Here is a 27,858-nt window from a genome sequence, read left to right as displayed (position 1 = left end):
CTCAATGCAACTCAGTTTTGACTTGAGTTAAAGAAGATATTTCTCTAACGAATATTTGGTCAAGTCAATCAGTCAGGGCCATGACTTTCAACCTCACAACCTTGCCCTTCTTCCTATATTTCCTATATTGGTTAACTCTGTTCCCCGTTGATGAAATAGCCTCCCCCCACATTTGCCTAGCAAATTCCTATTCCTATTTTGAAACCTTTCTCAGATATCTTCTCCTCTGAAAGCCTGTCCCTGCCACAGCCTTGAGGATAACTGATCACGTCCTCTTTTGTGCCCACACTGATACAAAGGACACAGTGCCTGGCAGATAGTATTACTTCAATACATTTTGATTAATGAGCAGATGAATAAATGAATGGTCTATAAGAATGCTGACAATTGAGATAAATCAATCAATAGCAATTAGATGCCTACTTAGTGTAAGGCATTGTGTCTCTGCCTTTTGTTAGAATCTCATATCACAATAAATTTCTTGAGGCAGGGAGGTAAAGAATCTATGCAATGAAAATCCTTGTAGCTTTTGCTATGCCTCAGTAATCCACACAGTGCTTTGGATTGGTCCCAGTTACTAATATTCTCCAAAACTGAGGAACCAAAGGAAGCATTAATGCTAATATTATCCCTGAAATGTTACTCATTGATCCACACAGTGCTTTGGATTGGTCCCAGTTACTAATATTCTCCAAACTGAGGAACCAAAGGAAGCATTAATGCTAATATTATCCCTGAAATGTTACTCATTGCAAAGCGCTGTGTTCGGCACCATCTCTGAAGGCCTTCCACCCATTCTCAAAAGAAAAAAGAAAGCAGAAGCAACTGCCTTCTTCCTCTGAAATAGCGTTTGTCATTTTCATAAATGTCTTTGACTCATGCAATTTGTCATTCAGGCACATATTTCCTCCTGGGCCTGTCCCCTTTCTCCTTGAATGGGGAAGGATCGTTCTGGCTAAAGGAAGCCATCCTTCAGGAGGGAGATCTGGTTTGAGGCCATGGCTTCCAAAGCAGAAACATAATAACTGGAGCTAAAGTCTTTGACCATATGGAAATATTAGAATGTCAAGAGGATTCCCGCCATTTCTAAATTTGGTAGGCATCTGGATTTGTTAATATCAAACCCAGGCCAAAAAGTCATGGAAAAACAATGAAGATGTGGAGCCCATTCGACTGTTCTCTCTAGCCAGCATTTTATTTTCATCACAAAAGTTTCATGAACATTCAAGTCATGGACCATTCATAGTGTTGGTGAGGAAGTCTGGACATTTGAACACCCATGTTTCAAATCCCTAATAAAATGTCTAGAAAGATACACAGAGAACTCTTCACTGTGATTATCTTTGGAGAGACAAAAGAGATTAGAAGAGCCATAAAGAGGAATTTTTACTATTTTCTCTAAGTGTTCCTGTATAGTTAGATTTTTTTGTACCATGAACACATTGGAAATTTAAAAATAGTAATAAATTTATCAAAATGAGAACATAGGATGAGTTTGGGACAACACATTGGAAATTTAAAATAGTAATAAGTTTATCAAAATGAGAACATAGGATGAGTTTGGGCCAGCTCCCTTATATTTCTAACAGTAATTTTCCCACCTTTGTCGTGGAGCCTCTTGATACATGAATTTATTCCCTTGTTCTTCAACATTTATCAGGTCTCTTAGGAGGGAGTGAAGAGCTCACAGGGAAGAGACGAGACTGAAACTGGTCCCAGAACTGTCTGAGCCATTTCCTTGCACAATCTCATTTTCATCCTCCTAAAATCCCCACAAAAAAAGTACTACTGGCTATAGAAAGCTGAACATCCAAATGATACCACTGATTTTCAGATTTTCTTTCATCTATAAATGAGTACTATATATGTCCTTCTATTTTACAACCTGCTTTTTGCATTTACATCATAACCATCTTTTTAAGTAAATGAATTTCATTCCTGTAGTCATTCTTGATGGCTGCCTAGCATTTGTTCATATGGATATGCTGAAATCTACTCAGCCAAGTCCCTATCACATTTTGAGAATAAGAAAATGAAGTTCAGAGAATTTAGTGAGGTGCTCAGGGCCACATAATGGGTGAGTAAGAGCAGGAATTAGAATCATGGTCTGCCAGGGGTCTTGCTCCCACTCTCACAAATGTACCCCACATTCTGTTCCAAGGACCCCATCCTCCAGCTTCTCCTGGGAGCCCTGGCCAATGACATCCTTGCTGGATCCATCCTGGCACCTTCCCCTATTCATTCTTCCATCAGAAGCGTCACTCTTTCCAGATGAGCAAAAAACAGAAAATGCAAAGCTCCTGCATTTTACTACTCCTGTGGCTCTACAGTATGATTGGCACCTTTCACTGCCAAATTATAGTAGAATTTAATCAGCAACTTTTTACTGACAAATTACAAGGCTTATTCTTGGACTTCCTCATAGTCATCCACCTGTCTGCTCAATAATAAGTTCACTTAAGTCCAAAAACATAAGACAAAGCACAGCCGGAGAATAGAGGAGACATGGCCAGTATGAAAATATCTGGGGGTTTTAGTCAAAATGGTTCCAGAATGAGTCAGCAGGGAGATGTGGATGACAGGAAAACAGATTTCCACTTTAACAACATTGAAATAACTCAAGTGCCAAGAATAGGGAAAGTCACCATCCCCTTGGGTGTAGGACTAGGACAAGTTCCTTAGCCTCTCTGAGCCTCATTCTCATATAGAGAATGGGAATAATGATCAAAAGCAGCATGTAAATTGCTTCACAAAGTGCCTAGCCCATAGCAAGCAGTCCAAAAACAAAGCTAGTTTTATCAATCTCTCCACAATACTAAAGCAAACTCTATTATATGCCTTACTTTACAAATTATGAAACTCAGGTGATGAAGCTAAGTGGCAGAAAATAAACTAAAACCAAGTCTACCCGATTTTGAAGTCCATTTTCATAACCACCAAGTTATTACTTCCTCCCTTAATAGAAAATTTAGAACAAGAAAATCCCTCATAATCTTGTGACCCTGAGAGAAACACTTTTACTCTTTTAAACACTTTCAGATTTATCTTCCATATATAAATGAATACTATTACTCAAAATTGGAGATCACGCATTACATTCTATTTTATAACCTGGTTTTTACATTTACTATTACATTGTAACCATCTTTTAGATCAATAAATGTTCATTCCCATAGTCATTCTTGATGGCCATTAGTTCATATGGATGAGCTGTAATCTGTTCAGCCAGTTCTCTGTTGCTGGACATTTGTTCATAAGGTAATCAATACTGCAGTGAAAATCCTTGTTGCTAAGTCTTTGTCTTATCTGTTATAGGTTAAGACAATGTTGATACATTGGAGTTTGTTCTAAACTAGCAATTGGGTGGATGATGAGAGTTTAAGACTCATTCCATGAGAAAAAAATGTGGAAAAACTGGCATCCTCCTCTCTGGAAAAGTGAGAGTCCATAGGCTGAAGTGGTGGCATGACAGCTGCCCTCAGATGGCCAGGAAGGTGTTGGTGACACAGTGACTAGACTTTCTCCAAAGGCTCTGAGCAAGTAGGACAAGAAGGCAGCAGGCTTCTGATGAAAAGCATTTTCTCACAGACTCAATTGTCAAAGGACAGATTAATGTGCCTCAAGGAATGATAAATGCCCCAGGATGCAAGAAGCTCAATTATATGCTGACCTCCCCACTGTACAGGGATGTTAAAGAAGAAAGCAATCAGTCTTAATTCTTAGGACTGCCTGAATTTTAAGCATCTAAGCTCTATCTCTAACTTACTGACTTGCAATGAAAGTTGGGAACCTACTAAACACCGAGCACTCTACATTATTTCGCTTCATTCACAGACACTTTAATAAAGAATGAGGCACAAGAAGGAAACCTAACTTATTTCAATGAACACAGCTAGTAACTCTTGAGAACTTAAACCTATATATTTCTGGTGCCAAAGCCCATGCAGTTTGGGCCAGTGATTAAAAGCATAGATTTTAGAGGAGAACAGACTCAGGTCAACAGTTATCCTTCACTTGTTGGCTGGGTGACCTTAAGCGAGTGATTCAGACTCTCTGAACCACAGTGTCTCATAGGTGGCTGCAGGATAGTAACACTCACTTCTGAGTATGGTTATGAAGGTTGAAGGAGTTGACTTATGTAAAATGCTCATTACCATGCCTAGCACAAATGAAGCACTCAATAAATATTAGGCAACATTAGCTAGTTGGCATGTGCTGAGAGGTTTAGGAGAAGAAAATTAAGGGTTGCACACTTTGTTCCATAATGCATTCATCCTTCTCTAAAATGAGTTCATCTGTGTTTATTCATGAAGTTTTTAAGTGCCCTGACTTCCAGAGCAAAAATCTTAAACATTGACTTATGCCATTCATTTGTTCATGGCTGGGCACTGGGCTAGGTGCCATGACTATGAAATGAATGAGCAAGACAATTACAGCGTCTGCCCTCATGGAGCTTCCAGCTTCCTGGAGAAGACAGATTTTAACACCTGACAATGATCAAGGATGAGAAGGGTACTATAGGCAAAAAGAGGGATGCTATGGAAGCAATTTGCAGGGCTCCTCACTTTGTCAAGGAGAGTTCAAGCAGGCTTCATAAGTGGGTGATATCTAAGCTGGGCCCTACAGGAAGAAGAGGTAGAACAAAGAACAAGGTGCTGGGTGAGCAGAATTACTTAAGGATCAAGCACAAGGGGGTGAGAGGTCATGGAGCAACTCTGGAAAGCTCATCAGGAGCCCCTTTTACAGCAAGTGCACTTTACTGTGAGGAGAATGTGGACTCATGGTGTGGAGGCTTCAGCAAAGAGATAATATGAAGAGACAAGCATTTAGAGAGCTCACGTGGGTGTAAGAATGGATGAAGGGAGCAAGCCCGGAAGCAGAGGCTTCTGGAAAATAGTAGTGGCCCCAAAAAGAGAGTGGCAATGGGACCCAGAAAGTGGTCAGACTGGGGAAACCATTAGGAGCAGTGTCGGCCAAGCACATTCATTCTGGATGTAAACCTAGAGGCATCTGCATGAACAGAGCTTTCTGTCTGGGTTTGGTGTGGGGCTTAACATGGTAGCTTGCACTAGGATTTTAAAAAACCAAACAAAGAAAGATTTTGGTGTCAGACTTTTTCAACTCTTCTTTGGTTCCACATGTTTAAATATGAGGAATTAAGATGATTCCTTCATAAGCAAAGCAGAATGATTTCTAGGCTCTGATCCCAAAGTTGTGCTTCTACAGATCTCCAGCCTCAAGTCAGTTCAGGAATTAAGATGATTCCTTCATAAGCAAAGCAGAATGATTTCTAGGCTCTGATCCCAAAGTTGTGCTTCTACAGATCTCCAGCCTCAAGTCAGTTCAGGGGATGGAGAGGATGCGGGAGCTGGAAGAATCAGGAAAACCAGTTCTTAATAATAATAGGTCGCCTCTGTATAATCACAGCTTCTGGCTTACAGAGTACTTTCACAGACATTATCTCATTTGTTTCTCACAGTAAATTGAACTGTGGGGAGGTAGGTGAGGAGAAATAGGGCAATTATCAATAGCCCCACCCTTCCAAATATGAACACTTGTGGCTCAGAGAGAATAAGTGATTTGCCCAAGATTATAAAACTGGTGAGTAGTGGGGCTGGGAAGGAGAGTTTTATGACTCTCAGTTCAGTGTCTCAGCACCGTGTGTTATAGCTGTTTTGGTGGAGGTATAAAACAGGACAGTTTTGAATGGATTGAGCAAAGGATACTCATAAAAAGAGTGCGCACACTCAGTGCATGCCCAGTCTGGGGCAGGCTGGATGTACCAGAGGCAGGAAACCACTGGCACTTGTCTGAACCCAAGGAGATTACATTAGGTGAGGAATGGAGTGAGGCGGGAAGAGTAGGCACTCCACACAAGAATCTGGGGGCCTCCGGTCGGCGAGTCCTTCAGCCGAGTCTGAAGGCCCATCCAAAAGTCAGGAAGCAAAAACAAATTCCACAGCTTCACCAACTCTGAGCAGGAGCATTCAGGTAAAGGGATCTTACTCTGGTGCCTGTTCACGTCACCAAAGAGTTGATAAGAGAAAAGACCTGAGACTGTGTTTGGACAATTCAGTAAAATCCTCAAAGCAGAAACCTGGCCCATATGGCCCTGCTAGCACCAGGGTCTGGCAGCTGCCCAGGAGGTTGTGAAAGGGTTTAGTTTCAAGAGCAGTTGAGCTATGCCCTCCAGCCCTGGAGAACCACAGAAAGTAATTTTGCAGGAATGATCCACAATGGCCAATCAGAAAGAAGGAAGGAGAAAACTATTCCCAGAATCCTGCTGGAGATCTCTATCGAAATGGCCCTGCCATCTACATCTTGAAGGGTGAGAACGGGGGCACACAGACTCAAACCAAAGGCATTCTTGGTCCTTACTGCACATCACCGTACCCCAGATTTTCTGCAAAGTCATTTATATTTAACACCATTCCATTCTCACAACAATCCTACATTATGCTGAGGAAACTGAGACCCAGAGTAGATGTGGTCTCTGCTCAGGATCCCATAGCAAGTGAACTACAGAGCTGGGATTTCCCAGGAGGTCTGGTAGCTCAGAGTCCACATTCTTTCCACTCCTCACAAAGTCTTGTGAGTTTATGTGCTTGAAATAACATCGGAGGGAGAGAAGAGGAAGGGAGCATGGTACACAGTGGAAATTGTGCCTTAAGCCACCACTCTGACTCACTCCCTTAATTAAGCAGGGAATGGTAGCTGAGGTGTCTGCCTTGAAAGAATGGGGGTTTCTAGAATACCAGTGCTTATGAAGGGGAATCCAGGCTGCCGGTGACTGAGGCATGATTCAGCATGGCGACTTCCAAATCAAAGAGGAAGCCTAAACCAACAGCAGCCCCAGATACAAGAACAGTGCCTATGCTATCTGACATTTCCCAGACCCACCATGACTTCCTGCTTCCATCTCCGGCCTCGTTTCAAACTAAGATGCAAACGGCTGCAGTCTTGTTCTAGGATGCCCATATCAGGAGCCCCACGTGGCCTTTGGCCTTTGCTCCTGAATTGGTCCCCATTGGGAATGTTCTTGCTCTTCTCTGCCTCCCTGACTCTGAGTCATATTTCAAAGATGACCCCCTCGATTCCCTTTTGTTCGACCAGATTTGTTTACCCTACTCTGTTTACTCATGGATTCATCCTATCATTCATTTAGCCAATATGTGCTAAGCATCTTCTGTTCTTGGGTTCTGTGGAGATATTGGGATGCAGTGTTTAAAAGAAAGTTCAACTCAATCCAGTAAGTGTTTATGATGCTCACTTTGTGTGTCCATCCTGGTTCTAGTCCCCATGAAGAAGGCAGAGGAGCATTATCCAGAGGAGACCTGACCTGCAGCTACTCATCCCCTGTCCTCATTGCCACAGAGGAATAAGAAATACATGGCAATAGAGGGTAATAAGAGTAACAATAAGAACTTGGAAGATCCTTCCCAGTTATAGAAATGTTTAACTTCTCTGGTTGATTGAGGGGTGGGAAGGCTTCAAAAGCAGGTTGCAATCTAGATGTGTTTGGAATGACGAGTGAGATGAATGAACAGCTGGAATCGAGAAACCTGGGTTCTGGTGCATACTCTGTCTGTGAAGGCTTGGAGCAAGTTATCTCATCTCTTTGGATCTCATGAGGCGGCTGGAGTGTCACAACGACCAAGGTCTCTCTTGCCTGAGCTCTGATCTTCATATTGAGTGACTTCATATTAACTTCATATTGCTCATCTTGTATCTCCAGGCTTCCATTTCCTTGTGTGTAAAATGAAGATGCTAATAACCAAACCTTGAGACTCTAGAAGATTCCACAGGAGAATGTACAGACATACAAACATGCTGAGCCCTGGGAAGAGATGAGTAGGTACAGGTCAGGTCTCTCCTGCCTTCGTCGTGGAGACTGGAACAAGGATGGACACACCAGATGAGTATCAACATGTGCTGGATTGAGTTGAGCTTTCTTTTTCACATACACAACACACACTCAGAGACATACAGTTATTATCGTCTCATCTCAGAATACTCTTCTCCTTCATTTCCATCAAAGCACTGAACTCCTCTGTATAAACCCTGCTCCACCAGCAGCCCTACCAGCATTGCTCCCGGGCCCTTCACTTGCTCTCCTTTGTGCGTTCTTACATTGCATACATGCTGAGCACAAGGCTTTGGGGGAAGGCAGAGTTGAGAACTAAATTCTTCCTCACTGTATGATTTAAACTCACTGGGCCTCAGTTTTCTCACCCATAAGGTAATAGAAATAATATGTCTATGTTATGGGATTCTTTTGAGAATTAAGTAAGACAATCCATAAAAAGTGTGTGGCAGAGTGCCTGCACATGGTAAGTGCCTGATACACATTAGTTGCTGCTATTCCTACTCTGTCAGTCACTCATAGTGTGAGTTTGACCAGGTGACTTCACCTCTCCATGCTTCTATCTTTTAGGATTACTATGAGGATTGGGTAAATTAAAGTATATAAAACAGTGCCTAGCATACATAAGCACTACAGTGTGAGCTATCTTGTTATTATTTTTATTACTACTTTTTGCACACAACTTACTTTCATAATCCTATTATTTCAAGAAGACTTTTTTAGCTCATTGATTTTAAAACAATGGCTGCAAATTCTTAAACTCTCTTCCCATGGAGAAGTGGAGTCTATATTCCCTCTCCTTGACTCTGGGCAGGTTTAGGATAGCTTTGACTAGTAGCGTAGAACATAAATGACACTGTGTGACTTTTAAAGTTAGGTGATAAAACGTCATGTTCTTCTGTCCTGTTTACTGGAACACTTCATTTTGGAGCTCTAAACAGACATGTGGGAAATATGACCATCTTGAAGCCACCATGCTTGAAACAAGCATTTGATGGTCCCCCCCCCGCCCCCGGCCCCATCAAATGCCCAAGCCACATCTAAGGGCCATCTGTAGGCACCTGGTAGCCCATTCCAGTTGATTTCTGGCTTCCAGTTAATCTTGTAGAGAAATTCCACCCGTTATTTGAACAATCCCCAGCCATTCAAGTCTTCCTAGCTGAGGCCCCAGATAGCATGCAGCACAGACAGGCTATTCTTGCTGTGCTTTGTCCAAATCCATGGAATCCTGAAGAATCTGTGAGCATAATATATGGGTGTTGTTTTATACCACAAAGGTTGGGGTAGTTTATTTTATAGCAACAAATGGCAGGAATTAACTTGTTTGATAAGTCTGTGATCTATCAGAGACTTCACCAAGATTCGTAGAGACCAGTTTGATATCTGTCCATGTTCCAGCTTCCTCAAAGACTTTCCCTCAGTATCTCTCTTATACTCTCTAGGAGTCTCAGTCACACCCCTCACTATTTCATCTCTTAATGTTTATGGGCATCCCAATGGGCTCTATGCCTGTTTGCAAAATCTTCATCTTTATTCAATGAATTCTCAGGTCAGATCATGTTTTCTATTTTATAGATACTAAAGAAGAGGCTAAGAAAAATTAACTGACTTGTCCAATGTCATCCAGGTGTTTTGTAGGATGCCTAACTCCCACTCCAGTGCTTTTTCTACTACAATCTGTCACAATCACAGGGATAAAAATTGTCAAACCTCTATTTTCTGGGTCTGAAGCGGGGGAAAAATATCATCCTGGAGCCAGAGGGATTACCAACTCCTTGAAAAACTCTAAGCTTCATTTCTTTATAAGCCCTACAGAACTGTCACCCAGCCTGCCTCTGCAGAAACAACCTCTTAGTGGCTTAATCAGAATGACAGTCAAGCATTTGCTTCAGAGTAAAATGCTGCAATTACTCTTAGGTAATAGGTGCATGGGTGCTTATGTGTGTGTATATAGCACTTTAGCTAATATTGCCAGTCACCACAGCACCTAGAAATCCTGAGTCCTGCCCAGCCATCCACTGCCTCCTCATTCTTTCCCATTCCCCAGGGCCAAAACACAATGAAGATTTGAAATTGTGTACTAGTGAAACAGCACTTCAAACACACACACACACACACACACAATTTCTTCAAAGCCCTGATTTGTAACAGTGCCAATTTCCAGGGCATAAACACTTTCACCATGTTCATTTCATGTTAGCAACATGAGGAGCTGGGAAGATGTGAGCATAATTGGCTCTTATGAACCAATGAGTCAGTTTCAGTGCACCAATGAGCCTCACTTCTCACTCTGTTGAAACATAACCACAGAGTCAAGCTGCCACACTAGTTTTGTCTCTTTACTAGTTTGCCTTCTGCAAATTCTCCCTGAAGACCAGTGTTCAGGGAAAAATTTATTCTCAGTACATTGAAGGAGCCATTTTCTGCTAGAACACAACTCGTACAAGATTAGAACATTTGTCTGGTGTAGTTAGTGCTTGTTCACTCGTGCACTATTTTTATGGGACTTAATGCTGTTGATAATTCAAAAAAAAACTCTTGCATCAACAGAATTTGATAGTCTGCATTTTGGCTTGGAAGCCTAGCATCTACTCAGCCTTTGAGCCCCTAAGACATAGTTTTACCCGAGAACCCAATGTAAAGAAATGAAGAATGATAAAATCCTTAGAAAAGTACTGACAATAACTCAATATATACTGTGCACCAGACATTGTTCTAGACACTCATGGCTTTGATTCACAGAATGAACTTTGATTCAAGTGGAGGAGATAGGTGATAAACAACTCAACGGGAAAATGAACAAGATGAAGTCATATAGTGTCAAATGCTGAAAAAAAATATAAAAGGGTGAGGTGATAGAGAAAGTGTGGTACGACTTTAGATTAGGTAGTCAAGGACAGCCCCTGAAAAGGCAACATCTGAGCTGAGACTCGAGTGGCAAGGAGGAGCCAGCCTTGCCAAGAGCAAGGGGAGAAAAGAGCTTGGTATGTTGGATGAAGGGAAAGGAAACCTCTGTGACTGGAGAGATCAGAAAGTCAGAGAGTGCTGAGCTTTATGAGAAACAGTAAGATGTTGGGATGTCATTCCAAATATGATATGTTGACAATTGGAGAGTTTAACTCAAGAAGTATATAATGTGTACTTAAGTCTGGCTGTGTACTTAATGTACTTAGGTCTGGCTGCTGTAGAGAAAAGAATGAGTGGAGGTGTGAGATGATGGAGAATGAACTGACTGAAATAGAGTGACGGTGATACATACGGGAAGAAGAGAGTACAGTAGAGTATATTTTGGAGGTAAGTGTAGGAGGACCTGATATTGCCTGGGCTTGGTGTGTTGGCCACTCTGGTTCACTCTCTTCTTGCTCCAGGTGCAATGGGAACATTCCAGAAATGTCTTTAACACACAGTGAGTGAGCACCTAATGCATGAATGCATCAAGCTACGGCTAGGAACTCTGCAGTTAAAGTGGCAAGACCACTAACTTATTGGGGAGACAGGCACATAAACAAATGACTTTAATATAAGGTGGTAAGTATCACAACAAGGCTATGTCTAAATCACCATGGGATATGGCAATGGACTGTTATCAGCAGGAGTACCAAGAAGGACATCAAAAAGGCAGTAGCCTTTGAGCTGGATATGGAGTGACAAGCGTAGGATTTTTATGAGGATAAAGAGCCAAACAATGCAGGGAGCTACTTTCAGTGACAATAGTGCTGGTAACAGGATGCTAGGCCCAGAAGAATAACACAAGTTGGAGGAAGCTGATGGGAAGATGAAGAAGAAAATCCACTGCACTGGTCTTTGAGAAGGCAACCTGAAAATATAGTAAGCTAAGTAACTTTGATTGAGGAAATGGCTAGGACCATTCTAGGCCTCCTGCGACCTCAGCTGTGTAGAGGTCACCACTGAAAGACACTTTAATTCATTTCTTCCTTTTGGTATTTATAACTGTTTTCTCTTCTCCTCACCATGAATCAGTCACCAGCATACCATATGTGAACACCATCTCTGGGTCCTACTTTCTGAGTGTCCCGTAGGGCATCTTAGGCCTTGCTGGTGTATGTGGCCGGTAATACTGCCATAATAATTACAACTACTTATTGAATGCCTGCTCTGTGATCAGGCTCTGTGACATTCTCCCACTGATCCTCACCACACCTCTACAAGACAGGAATTATAATTCCCAATTTACTGACAGTAATTACTGTCATGAAGTGAATGCTTAGCATGTGCCCGGCACTATACCAGGTATCTTCTAAGTATAAACATATTTCATTCATGCAACAGTATGATGAGTAGGCATTTTGTTAGTTCCATTTTACAAATAAGAATACCAAGATACAGGCCGGGTGCGGTGGCTCATGCCTGTAATCCCCACACTTTGGGAGGCCAAGGGGGACAGATCACCTGAGGTCAGGAGTTCAAGACCAGCCTGACCAACATAGCGAAACCCCATCTCTACTAAAAAATACAAAAATTAACTAGGCTTGGTGGCAAGTGTTTGTAAGCCCAGCTACTCCAGAAGCTGAGACAGGGAGAATCGCTAGAACCCCAGGAGACAGAGGTTGCAGTGAGCCGAGATCGCGCCACTGCGTTCCAGCCTGGGTGACAGAGTGAGACTCCGTCTCAAAAAAATAATAATACCAAGATACAGAGAGGGGTCAAGTAACTTCCTAAGTTTAGCACTTGGGGAGCTGGAATTCAAACCCAGGTCTACCTTACTCCAAAGTTCATCTATAACACATTAGTTTGACATGTTAGATGGACAAGATCCAAAAGTGACCTAAAGTCAGAGTTTGGGATAACCACATAGCTGCTTTTCCTCTGTCATATACTGAAGCGCAGGGCTGAGTTGGGACTGCTGTCTCTCTGGACTCTGGTTTTGTTACTTTGCCCTGATGCGGCTTCGATGCCATGTCACTAAAGGGCCTCACTCTTCCTCTGTGGCAAGCTGCTAATTCCACATAAAAGGTGGGAAACAGGTGTGCCTCACACTCCTACTTCCGCTGCTCATCTGGACACAGGGTTATACTCCACTTGCTCCTTTCCTCACACCTCTGAGTTCAGAAATGCCACATGCCAATGTCAAATGTACATGACAGTGATGGTTCCCCCCCATCAAATGCGAGTAAGAATCACTGCAACAAATAGCTTAGAAAAAAGTAAATTTTTCAAACTGATATTAGAGAAATCCATAATCTGACAGACTCTGTGAACAGGTTACTGAAATCTGTTTCCTTTTCTTCCCAGGCAAGAGATTGACTACATTTCCCAGTGTTCCTTGTAGTTAGGTGTGGTCACGTGGCTGGGCTCTAGCCAGTGGGAACGGAGCAGGTAAGATAAGCACCACCTCCTGGCCTGGCCCTTATAAACCTCCCTTGGGTGACCTCCTTCATGTTCTATTCCTTCTAGGTCACTGGAATAGTTATCAGGGTGGTCTCTGGAGTCACCTTTGGGAGGTAGATATCATAAGCACCATCAGTTAGGGTCTCTGACTGACTGCCGTGAGCAGATTGCTCAGCTCTTAGTCCACAGACACAGAACCACCCTAACACCTACTCAAATCCTTATACTTCTAAAACTAGATTGTAATTACTTGTCCATGAAGTTTTGTAGTCAGTGGTCTATGAGCTCACTGAATATAGTCATTATTCATGTTTAGATCTTCATAGCCTAATCCAACGTCTGGGAAAAAAAGTGGTACCCAATACAGCTTTACTTAATCATCAGTGTTAACTGTCTCTGTTAAATTCATGAGCCGCTTCTTGTTTGTTGTTGTTGTTGTTGTTGTTGTTATTGTTTGTTTGTTTATTTGTTCGTTTTCATAAACCAGACTGAGCAAGAATTACCATACCCACAGGTGGATGCTTGCATTTCATCCTAAGAGTATAATTATAGTATAAGCTTTGAACTCTCATTACATACAAAGGGCTCTAAAAGTTTGTGAGTCATGGATACCCATGGAGTCATATCCACTGAGATCCTGAGAGATTTGAACACCCTGGAAGTAGAGGAAACTTCTACTTCTGGCCAAGCTGGAGTAACAGGGATGAGATCTGCCTTCTCACTTAACAAAAAAAGAAAAAAAAGGAAATATGAACAATAGTTTGGAAAACACTTGACATCAGGCAACAAAGGACAATGACACATACCTGAGGCATGGTATGGAAATATAAAGAATATTGACTGGAGAGGCAAAGGCTGGGGTTCTAGTTCAGGTGGGTCCTATGATTGCGCCAGATGACCACTTTCAGAAGTTTTCCAGGTCTCAACACAGGGAGGGGGATCTAGGCAGAGCCCAGCAGGCAGGCTGAGTTGGGGAGATGAAGGTGAGTCCAAGTAGAACAACGTAGTTGGAGCTCACAGAACCCAGAACCAGACAGAAAAGAGCTGCACAAAGAACTGCAGAAGTCTGCACTACATACCTATTAGAATAGCTAATGTGGGAAAGACTGACTGACCATATTCAGCATTGACAAGGGTATGGAGGAACTACAACTCTCCTATACTGTGAGTGGAAATGTAAAATAGTACAACCACTTTGGAAAACAGCTTGGCAGCTTCTTAAATAGTTACACATCCACCTACCACATGATCCAGCCACTCTACTTTTGGGTATTTTCACAAATGAAAGCATATGTCCAACAAAAATGTGTACAAGAAGGCTCATAGCAACTTTGTTTGAAATAACCAAGAACTGGGAACAACCCATATGTCCATCAACAAACAAATGGATCTACAAATCATGGTACATACATACAATGGAATATCACATAGCAACAAAAAGGAATGAATGATTGGTATATGCTACAATATGGATACATTGCAAAATAATTACGCAGAATGAAAGAAGCCACATGCTAAAGAGTATATGATGGTTAATTCTTTGTATATAAAATTCTAGGAAGTGAGAATTAATATCACTAATATCACAGGGATAGAAAGCAGATCGTTGGTGCCTTGGGGATGGGGGGGACAGGAGGGTTAACAGGGACAGCCTGAAAGAAGTGATTATAAAGGGTCACAATAAAATTCTGGGGGTAATTGGCATGTTCATTACCTTAATTTCATGCGTGTAGATATATGTCAGAACTTACCAAACTACACACTTTAAATATAAGTATATAATATACACACTTAAATGAAGCTGTTTGTTTTAAGAAAACCCTGGGATTAAAGGACATAGAGATATAGGTGTCAATTGTAATAAAAGCATCTTTTTTTTTTTTTTTCAAGACACGATCTCGCACTGTCATGCAGACTGGAGTGCAGTGACATGATCTTGGCTCACTACAACCTCCGCCTCCTGGGTTCAAGTGATTCTCCTGCCTCAGCCTCCCCAGTAGCTGGGATTACACATGCATGCCACCATCCCCAGGTAATTTTTTGGATTTTTACTAGAGACGGGGTTTCACCATGTTGGCCAGGCTGGTCTTGACCTCCAGACCTCAAGTGATCCACCTGTCTCAGCCTCCCAAAATGCTGGGATTACAGATGTGAACCACTGCTCCTAGCCTATAATGAAAACTTTTTAGTCTTGTGTAAAATGGGCTTCTGTACTATCCCAGAAACAGGCACATTGAGGCATCTGCTGGGGCTTCCCCAGAGGTGACTAGTGGGGAAAAAAAGAGTATCAGTTGATATTGGTTGAGGAAGAAAAAGACCTGGGTTCTAGCTCAGACTGTTCTTTTACACACTGTGTAACTTCACATGAAGCTATCCCAAAACTTGGTTGGGAAGGAACCAAGCTCTTATTTTTAAAAAGCAAGAGGAAATAATGGAGAGCATGAGTTTGCAAACCAGACACACCTGGATTTGTTTATCTACCTCGTCACTGAAGAGCAACACCCACAGACGAGTGCAGGAAGCCCAAGTATATGGTGATGAATTTTTACACACTGAAGTTCTCTCCTGAGCTGCCCACATCCAGATCAAGAATCAGGACATTATCAGGCCCCCAGGACCACCCCCTCATGCTCCATTTCAATCACTGCATACATCAAGCAAACCTCAATTCTAATTCAACCTCCACCACTCATCGGCCATGTGACTTTCAGCACATTTTCTCTTTCATAAAGTGGAGTTCATAATGCCAATTCAACAGATTTTATTTTTTGAAGAATAAAATGAAATCGCAGGTTTAAATCACCTACCACAATGTCTAACATGTCAGAGGGTTTTATACACAGGAGTTTCCTTCCCAAGGAGAAGCTTGGAAGGGCCAGACTCCAAGGGGCAGGAGACAGTAGAGGACTCAGAGAATCCTAAGTTGCCTCGGGGCATACCTGTGGGTGAGTCACTTTGCCATTCTGGGTTCCAACTCCAATCCCATGAAACGAAGGCCCCATAAACACTGGATTCAATATGGTACTCCTTCAGGACACCCTGCCAGGGATACAAGGATGAATAAGACATGGTCCTCACACTTTGAGAGTTTGGAAGTCAGAGCTCTCTAGTTCTGATCAGCTGTGAGTTTGAACTTCAGTTTCTGTCAAATTGTGTAAATATGTGTAAGTGTACAAATGGGGAGATCAGTGCCATCTTTGAGGATGGTTCATCACAAGTACCAAAAGCTTTTATTTATTTTTATTTTATTTTATTTTATTTTGAGATGGAGTCTAGCTCTGTCACCCAGGCTGGAGTGCAGTGGTGCAATCTCGGCTCACTGCAACCTCTGCCTCCTGAGTTCAAGCGATTCTCCTGCCTCAGCCTCCCGAGTAGCTGGGATTACAGGTGCCCACCACTATGTCCAACTAATTTTTGTATTTTTAGTAGAGACAGGGTTTCACTTTGTTGGCCAGGCTGGTCTTGAACTCCTGACCTCATGATCTGTCCTCTTCGGCCTCCCAAAGTACTGGGATTACAAGCGTGAGCCACTGCACCCAGCACAGAAAGATTTTACAACCAGCATCTCGCCTCGCACTCCCAAATCAGAAACTCTATAGAGTTAGACCCCAGAAATGAGTACGTGTTGCTAATCCCCCAGGTGATTCAGATGCAAGTGGTCTACACAGAGCACATGGGAACCACAGTGAAGGAGTCAAGATGATGGAAGTTGTACTGAGCCCAGGACCTCCATTGCCAAGTTAATCATTACTAATAAATCTCTAAGGCCAATTTGCATCCTCTTCATGTGCCTCTTTTCCCTAAGACATACCCAAAACATACTCCCCTTAATTAAGAATATCCAGTTACTTGACCTCCAAACAAGTCATTTCTTCTTTCAAACCAGGATCTAAGTTGCACATCCCTACTGAACATCAGCTATCAGAAATGATTTGCCTGTTTTTCAGCAGCAACTGATCATGACATGACAAGCCTGTCCTGGGGCCTCCTCTGAATAAACAGCCCACAGCACTGAGAACAAACTGTTCTGTCAAAGAGCAGGCTGCTAGCACGGACAACTCTGTACACCTGTTGTCACAAGTGCTAATGATAAGTGACACTAATCACTGAGGATGTCTGAAACAGCCTTCCCAAAGAATGGACAGTTGAATCCAATTTCTAGCCTTGGATTACATGACATAAAGAATGATAATGAATAATTATAATAATAACAATAGCCAGCATTCACAAGGCATGGATCATATGCTCAGATACTTCTGGGCACTTTTAGTGTGTTATTTCACTTACTCCTGGTATAGAATGGATTATTGATTTCAGTTCTTCATCTTTCACTTTTCCCTTTTTTACATTCTTTGCCATGTGACTTATAGTTGTCCCTAAAGGTGGGGTGTATTTCCCCACATCTTCCCCTCAGGCAAACCCAGGCTACATCAGCTAACCACAGATGTTTCAGTAAGAATAAATGGTGCAAATTAGTGGATAGGAAGCCACTGACATGGTGACTTGTTACATAACAACGACTGACCAATTCCATCTCCCAGAACAGTGATTAGCAAACCAAGGTCTAGGCCTAGGTTCTGTTTTTGTAAAAAAAAACTTTTATTGGAACAAAAAAAGTCCATGTATTTACATGTCATCTATGGCGGCTTTCCTGCTGTAACAGCAGACTTAAGTAGTTGTCACAAAGACAGTATAATTTACAAAGCATAAATATTTACTATCTGGCACTTTACAGAAAAATAATTGCTGATTCCTGCCCTAGCACAAGTTTTCTCAAACATTAGCCTGCATCAGAATCACCTGGAGGACTTATTAAATCAATGTAGCTGAGCCCTAGACCCAGAATTCTGATTGGGTAGGTCTGGAGTGGGACTCAAGAATTGCACTTCTAACAAATTTCCAGGTAGATGCCAATGCACTGGTCTAAGGACCACATTTTAAGAACCACTGCCCTACAACAGTGGTTCTCAAGTTTGGCTATATATTAGAACCACCCGGAGAGCTCTAGCGTTAAGCCCTGGGGCATATCAGTAATTGCTGAAAAGCTGGCCGGGCACAGTGGCTCACGCCTGTAATCCCAGCACTTTGGAAGGACAAGACAGGCGGATCACGAGGTCAGGAGATCGAGACATCCTGGCCAACATGGTGAAACTCCATCTCTACTAAAAATACAAAAAATTAGCCAGGTGTGGTGGTCCATGCATGTAGTCCCAGCTACTCAGGAGGCTGAGGCAGGAGAATCGCTTGAACCCAGGAGGTGGAGGTTGTAGTGAGCCAAGATCGTGCCACTCTACTCCAGCCTAGTAACAGAGTGAGACTCCATCTCAAAAAAAAAAAAAAAAAAAAAAAAAAACTTCCTGGGATTTTTAGATTTAGAACAGTACTCAGGAACAACCCTTTTAATCACTGAATTATTGGTTGAGCAGCTACCATGAACAAGCAACCGTCTTGAAAACCGTTTTGAGGACACAGCCCTGAACCTGAAGGAACTCCTAGTTTGAGGAGGAGACGCAGGGGTAAATAGCAAAAATAGCTCACCTCCTGCATGCTGGAGGTGAGCATTCAGTGAGAGGAATATCCTAGGGATGAGCTGTCAGGCAAGAAGGGTAGGAGGAGGTTGCCTAGGGGAGGTGACACCCGAAGCAAATTTTGAGGATGGAAATGCAATACACATTTCACCAATAAGGAATGTGGACTCAAAGTTTTAGGTCGCTTGGCTAGGATCACATTCTAGTATGTGGAAGGTCAGGATCAGGATCCAAAGCCAGCTCTTGGAATATTTCCTTCCCACCCTGAAGCCTGTTTACGTTTGCCCTTCTGCATGACAGGTTAGTCGGGGGGTTCTGTTCCAGACTCCAGTCTCATACACGAATGTAATGGCATCTACAAAATAAGTACCTTCTAAAATTGTTGTTATTAAATGATGGATGTAATTGAGTCATGGTTTGATTCAGAAGGCACATCAGGGTCTTCAGGTGTCTCAAGGCCATCCATTCAAGCAGCAGCCATCCAAATATTCTAGGTATGTCAGAATCCTCACTAGGTACTTCAGAATCTTCATTTCTGGTTGAAAATTATTTTGTACATTACAGAGAAACAAGATATCATTTGGCTCTGGATGGAAGTATACACCACCACCTGATGTCATGTTCTTGCCGGAAAATCAAACTTAAATTCAATCAAGGATCTAAGCACCATTTACCAGAAAAACAGTGAACCACAGAGGCGCAATCTGAGAAATCCAGACAGAATGAATAACTCAGAGCAGAACAAACAACTCAGCTTCTTCAATAAATTTAAATTGTGAGGAAAAGGTTGTTATGAGCTAAATTGTGTCCCCTCTTTAAAATTAAGATGTTGAAGCCATAACCCCCAGTACTTCAGAATGTGACTGTGTTTGGAGATAAGGCCTTTAAAGAAGTAACTACATAAAAATGAGGTCATGTGAGTGGGCTCTAATCCCATATGACTGGTGTCCTTATAAGAAGAGGAGATTAGGGTCAGGCGCAGTGGCTGATGCCTGTAATCCCAGCACTTTGGGAGGTTGAGGCAGGTGGGTCATGAGATCGGGAGTTTGAGACAAGCCTGGCCAGCATGGTGAAACCCCATTTCTACTAAAAAAAATAAAATAAAATAAAAATAGCCAGGCATGGTGGCATGCACCTGTAGTCCCAGCTACTTGTGAGGCTGAGGCAGAATTGCTTGAACCCAGCAGGCGGAGGTTGCAGTGAGTGGAGATCGCACCACTGCGCTCCAGCTTGGGTAACAAAGCCAGGCTCTGTCTCAAAAAAAAAAAAAAGAAGAAGAAGAAGAAGAGATTAGGACACAGATGGTCCAACAAAGGACCATGTGAAGGCATACAGAGAAAATGGTAACCCACAAGCCAAGGAAAGAGGCCTCAGAAGAAACCAACCCTGCCAACACCTTCATCTCAGACTTCCAGCTTCCAGAACTGTGAGAAAATACATTTCTATTGTGTAAGGCCTCCAGTTTATGATATTTTATTATGGCGGCCTTAGCACACTAATATCGGGTCCCTTATCTTTAGAGTTGATGCTTTGGGCATTATTCAACACACCTTTGCAAACAGCCTCTAGCAACTTCCAGCTCGTCTGGTCTTTGGTTCCAACTTCCGGCATTATGTAATAAAAAGTCTTATCCTTCTTCCACATCTGAACGCTTTATGTGAGGGAAGCTGCCTGCTACTCACAAGGCTTCCCTTTTCTGCCCTAAAGACCTCAATTCTCTCACTTGTTCCCAGGCCATGGCTTCCCGATCCTCCCCAAGCATGGTGCTCTTTACATATCTGTAGAAGGCCTACGGCCGTGAAGGCCCGCCTTGCTCAGGGCTTTTGAATTCTCTGTTCCCTTTGCCAGAAACCATCCTGGCCTCGGATATTTGCTGGGCCCACTGCTTTGCTTTGTTTGGGTCTCTGCTCAAATGTCACTTCATCAGAGCAATATCCCCTGGCCTTTTCAATCTTCACCCCTTTACTTTGCTGCTTCTCTTTCTGTAGCACATACTAGACATTTATACAAATCTTTATGGGTTGTCTGTCTCCATCCAATAAACTGAAAGTTCCCTGAAGACAGGTACTCTGTGTGCATCCCTGCTGCGTCCACAGCACTGAGGGCAGGGCCTGATGTTCTGAAGGGGCTCAACCTGTATTTCTTGGATGAGCGAGGAAATGACATTTGTTTTTAAAGTGAGGCATTTCAGTTCCGGGTCACAGCAAATACCATTGCTTATTTCCCACCCCCCCCCCCTCCCCCTTCCCTTTAAAAGCACTCAGCAGCAAGCCTAAAAGTAGCAGAAGGAAGCTCTGTCAGCGGCCACCCAGAGCCCACAGCATCACTCCCCAACAACAACAACAAAATCCCCGCCAGCCCGCCCAGGCTGCAGCTGGCCAGCCCGGAGACACTTCGCGGCCATCTGCAGACCACCGGGCCCAAGTCAGCCGCCTGGGGAGACAGCAGGAGGCCTCAGGGACACGTGCTTCAGGCAGATGCGCACCCACCCTGAGCACATTCGACTTTCTCCTCATCAGACGGCTCGTTTGCATCCGCCCATGTGTACCTTGGCTTCCACAGCCTCTGTTTACAAATCTGGGTCAAGGAAGGACAGGAATTCCAACAACACGCGATTCACAGAAGCCGGCCTGCGGCCTCTGTTCTCATTTTTCCTTGTAAGAAGGCCGTGTGGAGCAGCGTTGAGTCACTGGAGTTGGAGGCCACCCAGACCCAGTTGATGTCCAGCTGTCATCTGTGTTTACCATCATTGCGACTTGGGGAAAATAATATGATCTCTATAAGCCTCCGTTTTCACGCTTTTCAAAAAGAAGATAACGATACAAGCTTATCAGAATTAGAACTGGTGTATAAAGAGAGTAGCACATGGAAATCATTCAACAATTTGATATTATTATTTACATTCCCAAGTAATGCTCTAGCGTGTCCCATCTCAGGCAGAATCCTGGAGTTGTCCTTGATCCCACTTTCTCCCAAAGACAACTGGCCATGGTTCTACCTCTTACTTTATCATGAATTCACCTACTTCTTCCTCTTTCTGTGAGGGCCTTCACAGGAAGACTGGCTGTTCCTAGCACAGACTCAGGAGTTGTCCCCTGCAAGGTTAGTCATGTCTTCACCACTTCTGGCTGGGTGATGTTGAGCATGTTATTTATCTTCCGTGTGACTTGGTTTTATAATCTATAAAACAGAATGACAATGGTAGCCCTGGAGTCAACACTGTTGATTCCCTACTAAAAGCTTCTCCCAACACTCCTCTCTGTTGCTACCTCTTGTATGGAAGCTGGGAAGTCAAGTATCAGAGTTCCCAACCTTCTCTGCAGTTAGGGGTGCACTGTGACTCATTCTGGCCCAAGATACAAGCAGACTTCTGCTGGTAAGTGCTGACAAAGCTTGAAGGTTAGGTTATAATATCCATGGGAAATGCTTAGGGAAAGGACTGCCTAATAGAACAGAGATGTCTGTGGAACGAATGTAGCAAGGTGGAGATCAAGGAGGAAACAGAATTCAACAAGAGGAACGAGGTGAGGACCAGGTGCTGTGAGAAGATTTCAGGGAGGTGGATGGTGCTGGAAGAAAGGATAGGACCTGGGCAGGGCCTGGACATCCCACACTGCTTTAAGACGATCTCGGAAGCCGCCTGTCCCTGGAAGGGAGCTAGTTAAAGAGTCAGTACAAGGGAACCACCATTCATCGTTGAACTGTGAAGTGGTTATGAATTGGTCTCCACATCATCTGATTTACATGGCGCACATTCCAGTCACCGTTAAGTGTGAACGGTGTCTTTCACCTCACACGGCCTGGCAGCCTTCTCACCAGACAGAGCAAAGCTTTGCGGGAAACCCCCGGACATAGGGTTGTGCACAGCAAGGTCCCCTGGGTTGCTCTGCAGGGGCAATAATAGCCACAGCCCCACTTGGTGGAACACTCATGTATGATAACCCCTCCTGTGCCCTGTCCCAACTGGAGAGCTGCTGCACTGTGTCCAGGCCCTCGGAGGCATAAAGGTCAGGGGGAGATGTCAGGAAGAAGTCCAGTGAATGGGTCTGCTATAATCACAGAAACTGCCCCTCACTTTCCTGAATGTGGTGGGTCCCTTCCACCCACCCAGCCACCCCATGGTAGAACTGCTAATATTGAGGAAGAAGCCAGAAAACAAACAGACAGAAAATATTCCCCCGACAGAGTGGCTCTTAGGTGTCCCAATGAGGTGACCAATTATGGTCCACAGAGTGTGTCCAGATTCTGACTCCAAGCAGGGGTGGTACTAGCCCCGGCTTGGAGATTGTTCAAATATGTAAAAGGTTATATTATGCTAGGCACTCAGTAGCCCTTTTGAAAACATGTTTTAAATACCTCCAGTGTCTAGTTTCTCATAGGCTTAACCTGGAACACAACCACAGACATGTTCTTTCCAAAATGCAAATCAGACTGTGTCACTTTCCTACTCAGAGACTTTGGTGGCTCTGCCTTAACGATGAAATTGAAGCTCAGCCTGGCAGATGCGTCCACTGTTTCCTCTTTCTCATTTCTCTTTATATGGATGTCCCAAACTCATTTTTGTTACTCAGATACACATTGATACTCATCCCTGCTTGCTTCTGCAGATCATTGCATTCATTCAATAACTTACTCATTGAACGAACATTTATTAAGCACTTACTGCATGTCTGTATGTTACTTATTAAGATACAATGATGAACAAGAACAACTGCCTGTCCTCAAAGAGCATATCCTCAGGAGTGCCCATGCCTGGCAGCACATGAGAATCATCCACAGGGCTGCTTACAAGCACAGAGGTTTGGGCTTCATCCTACTATCTCATAATGAAAAGAGAGGGAAAGGAAACAGCGAGCAAAAATGTCAAAAGAGAATGAGGGGAGCTGATTACAAATTTCTCCTATTACCTTCCTGACAACCAACTGGGTGAATGTGCTGGGCTGCAGAGCCAAAAACACTGGTTCAAAACTCAGGCATTTTTATATTCTGGCTTGCTGGGACATTTCCCCTTTGCATCTGTGGCTGTGAAGTTATTACCAGTTCTCCCTTTTACTTTCAAAAGTGCCCTGTTTTGGATGATAAGTATAATCACCTTATTCTATAGTCAGTTTTACCCTTTCCTACCCGTGAGCACTTGGGGGAAATGGCTGAAACTTTCTGAGCCTCAGTTTCACGGTCTCTATCATAGAGTGAGCCATACCTACTTGAGAAGGTGTGAGAATTAAATGAGATGATGTTTGCCAAGTGCCTGACACAGTCGATGTTTAATTCACAGAAGCTGTTGTTATTGTTTGCCTTGTAGAAAGTGGTTTTCATCTGCTCTGCATTGTTCACTGTCAAATGAAACAAGACCTCAATGATGAGAACATTCAGATGAAGCCCAGAGCATTTATATTAGTGGAGAGGATGGCCTGACTCAGCAAGACATTACTTAGGTAGCCACTGACCAGGGTGACAAGCCTCTCTCAAGTATCTCTGTTACAATGTTTAAACTTAAGCTCAATGGCCTAGAAAGCTGAGCTTTACTACCTTCCTTGTTGGTTTAAATTTCTATAGCATTAGGTCAAATGCCAGCAACGGGCCCAGAAGGAGGGAACTGCAGCCTATTTTGATGTCCAGGGTCAGGCCGAGGAGAGGGACTGACACATTATCTGTCTGGCTGACCGTCCACTCCCCCACACCACAGTGGTGACTCATCAGATGGCGAGAAAGACCCGTCTCCGCCTGTCTGAACAGTGATTCTGCCGGTGACTCATTGCTGCCCACCAGAAAGCCCCCTTCTTAATGTCCTCTTTCTGAGCTCTTCAATTAGCATTTGAGGCCAAGGATATTTAGAAGGAAGGGAGGGTAGAAAGATCTGCCAGCTGGACTGAGTGTGGCCTCACTCAGTGGCAGGGGGACACAGGGAGGGAGAAGAGGAAGTGCTGGGTACGGCTTGCTCCCAGAGTGGAACTTGAAAACAGGTAGAGGAAAAAATTATATATAATAAATGCTGAATATTTATAATATTGCAGAGGTCCTTAGAGGTGAAGGAATCTCGCCAAGGACAGGAAGAAAGGCCAAAACTTTATAGAAATCGGACACCTTTTTGGATGACATTGCATGATGGTTGCTACTTGAATGGATTGTTTAAAAGTCTAAGATATGTCAAACTGAAGATAAAGTGGATCAACATGAAGAGAATATTTGTAGAGTCTCGGATAAAAGGAAGACTAAGGCAGGAGTTATACAGTGCTGTTCTAGAAAGACAGTTACTGAGGCTGGTCGATATTCAAGTCTCTAGAATTATCCATAAGTTCTCTAGTATGGGCCTAAAAGTGGCTAGTTTTCCCAAAGTGTGATAGGTAAAATTATTAATGTATATACACATAAAGAAAAAATATTTTAGAAGTAATCTGTGTCTTCATACCACTTGTACATCAAACCAAGATTATCACATGTATTTTTCTTTGAACACAATTAAGTAAAAATATGCAAACCTTTTCTTTCTCCAGACATGCCAAGCTTCAGCTGAAACTCAGGCCTCATGCAGTTTTCTCTGCTTGGAATGTTCTCTGCCCAACCTTCACCTGCCCAGCTTCTTGTCCTACAGGTCTCAGGTCAAATGCCTTCTTCTCAGCGAAGACTTCCTTGGCCACCTTGTCAACATAAATGTCATCTGGTTATTCTCTCTCCAGCCTGTGGACTATTTTTCCTAAAGAACTTTTCAGGATCTCATCCATATCTTGGTTTACTTGTTTGTAACCTGTCTCTGTCCTCTAGAATGTAAGCTCCACGAGAGCAGCACCTTCTCCTTGACGTTATTCCTGCCTCAATCCGTAGCATCTAGCCCATTGCTTAATACATATGTGTTGAATGAAGACCCATTAAAGTGAATTATAGACTTAATAATGCCATTCATGCATTGGGGAAAAAAAGTGTGGAGTTGTAGTTAGGACGTGGATAACTGTGTGTCATCCTGGACATGGCCATAGAAAGGTGTAAAATATTTGGTGATAATTATACTTTTTTCCCCCGCAAATGAGCCATAGACCTGAGAGTTAGGTGGGGATGAACTGTTTCCCTATGCTGATAAATATGGATTAGAACACATGGCTTAAAAATGAGTCAAAAACAGGTTTCCCACTCCTGCCTCTTCTGATGGAGATGACTTACATAGTTACAGCTAGAAAACTGCAATCTTTTCTCTTTCCTTTCCTCCCTCCTTCTCTTCTCCACCCCTCCTATCGGAACTGACCTTACAGAAGAGGTGGAAGCTGAGAGAACACACCCATGACTCTGAAAGCCATTCTTTCATGGAGAAGAGCAGACTAGGATAGAAGCTTCCTCCCCAATTCTTCTGAGACTACAAGAATTTCTATTTGGAAGTGAGTTAATGCAGGAATGGGTGGAAGTAAAATGGTTTTCCCTAGAGTAAATATCGTGGTCATGCATGTGTCCTGGGTGAAAAGGGAAGTCAAGGACTACTATAAACCACCATGAGGTCCTAGAGATCAGGGATTATGTCAACTACTATTCAGAGACCACTGATCCTAGCATGTATCTTGTGCCTGGCACACAGTAGTGGTCAATCAGTGTGCACCTAACAATGTGATCTGAAGGAATGGAAGACTATATGAATGATTGACTAGATTAGTGATTGAGTGAACAAACTACGCATTATACATCTGCCTCTTACAAATCTAGTTAATGTGAGTCTAATCTTAAACCCTGCTCACCTTAGAATACAGAATAAAAAATATATTTTTTAGACACACAAGGCTGAAAACAAGAACCTGGACAGAAGTGACCCCACTAACTTCTGGCCATGTTGTAAACCCTCTTGGGACACCTTTTAGCCCCACAAAATCTGGGGATCTTACAGTGGGTAGTTCGCATAATCTGTGATGAACCAATAAGCCATCTCTGCCTGCATTCAGTCTCTTGAGGGGAGGTTCTTAACTTAGGTCCATAAACTCTTCAAGGATCAGAAGGCAGACGCCTGGAGGCCTATGAAGAATAATGAAAAAATACAGCTTGATTTGCACTCATCTCTAATTGAAATTTACTATTTCTATCACTTGTGTATGTAGACAACACACAGTTTATTAGCAATAGCTTGATTTTTATCATCCACAGAAATGACAGATAATTTCATATCATATGTCAGCTGTGGCAGAGATCATGAAATATTGCCCTCATGTCTATTTCAAAGTTACATTAGTTACTGGACTTCTGCTAGATCTTCTTTGATGCCTTTAAATAGCATATAGAGCACTTGTGGTAGTTAGGCCTCTAAGATGGCCTTCAATGACTCCGCCTTCTGGTTTTCACAATTCGTATTCAGCTCTCCCTTGACTGTGAGCCAAACCTAGTGACTTGCTTCTCAAGGATAGAACAGGGCAAAGATGAGGAGGTGTCACGTGTCACATCCATGAAGAGGTTAGAAAAGATTATGACTTCGGTCTTGCTCATACTCACTTTCCCTCTTACCTACCCACTCTGACACAGCCAGAGGCCATGTTGTGAGCTGTTCGCAGAGAGGTCCACGCAGGAAGAAAACTGAGGGCAGCTTCTGGCCAAGAATCAATGAGGAAATGAAGCCCTCAGTTAGATGTCTTGTGAGAAACCAAATTCTGCCCACAAGCCTGTGAGTGAGCTTGGAAGCAGGCTCATCCTTAGACCACCTCAAGATGACTACAGCTCTGGCAGACACCTGAATTGCAGCCTCACGAGAGACCTCGAGCAAGAGGACCCATTTAAGCCATGCCCAAGACCCTGACCTGCAGAGACTGGGAGATAATAAATGCCTGTTGCTCTAATATGCTGTTTGTTGTTCAGCGATGAATAACTAATATAGTTGTATGTGTGTGTGTGTGTGTGTGTGTGTACCGTTTCATAACAGTTTTTTGCTATAATTAGTTTCCTTTGAAACCCCATGTATCTTTATTTAATTTATTTAAAGTCATTATTCTGAGAAGAGATCATAGGCTTCACCAATCTGCCAAGGAGGTCTGTGCCACCCAGAAAAGCCACTGCCCCAGACTCTGTTCTGAAGAAAACACAGGTTCTTGGAAGAGGGATTATATATATTATATATTAGTAGTAGTAGTAGTAGTAGTAGTATATAAATGGGGT

The 27,858-nt window shown here is 43.0% G+C and overlaps 1 long non-coding RNA gene across 1 annotated transcript in view; it reads right to left on the bottom strand.

Annotated features, from left to right (window-relative positions):
• The window catches only part of LOC111550505, a 61,023-nt gene that overhangs the window by 21,238 nt on the left and 11,927 nt on the right, over nt 1-27,858 (bottom strand). The window contains exons 4-10 of the long non-coding RNA XR_002734067.2: nt 26,604-26,730; nt 25,221-25,379; nt 23,942-24,074; nt 21,767-21,921; nt 21,290-21,539; nt 19,112-19,276; nt 16,153-16,252 (exon numbers count right to left, since the gene is read on the bottom strand). This is a non-coding gene — a long non-coding RNA (uncharacterized LOC111550505). The remainder of the gene's footprint in view (nt 1-16,152; nt 16,253-19,111; nt 19,277-21,289; nt 21,540-21,766; nt 21,922-23,941; nt 24,075-25,220; nt 25,380-26,603; nt 26,731-27,858) is intronic.

This window comes from Piliocolobus tephrosceles, chromosome 7, assembly GCF_002776525.5.
Source record: "Piliocolobus tephrosceles isolate RC106 chromosome 7, ASM277652v3, whole genome shotgun sequence".
Lineage (NCBI taxonomy): Eukaryota > Metazoa > Chordata > Mammalia > Primates > Cercopithecidae > Piliocolobus > Piliocolobus tephrosceles.
The sequence above is the reverse complement of the archived record's forward strand: the minus strand, read 5'-3'. Positions and strand labels throughout refer to the sequence as shown.